Below are 428 nucleotides of genomic sequence, written 5' to 3' on the forward strand. Positions count from 1 at the left end.
CATCTCTTTCTTTAGGTTTGGGAAGTTTTCTTCTATAATTTTGTTGAAGATATTTGCTGGTCCTTTGAGTTGAAAATCTTCATTCTCTTAAGTCTGTTATTAAAGTCCTTCTTGATGTTCTGAGTGAAAATGGATATTCATAGAATCTTTGGAAATGCAGACCACTACCAAGCTAAGAGCATTCATATTTTATCGCATATTTTAAATTGTTATAATCTGCCAGGTGATAATTGGAGAAAAAATATCACGTGAAAGATTGGTGGCTTCCATTCAATATAAACAAGCAGCACCTAAACACTGTCTTGAATGTTACTCATTTCTACCTCTAAATTTACTTAGTTCTTGTAAAAGTTTCTTCTGAAGTGAATATTGTGGTTAATTGCATCGCACTTAGAGTGATGCAGAGCAATGTCACAACTATTGGGAAA

Source organism: Mus caroli, chromosome 6 (assembly GCF_900094665.2).
Source record: "Mus caroli chromosome 6, CAROLI_EIJ_v1.1, whole genome shotgun sequence".
Taxonomy (NCBI): Eukaryota; Metazoa; Chordata; class Mammalia; order Rodentia; family Muridae; genus Mus; species Mus caroli.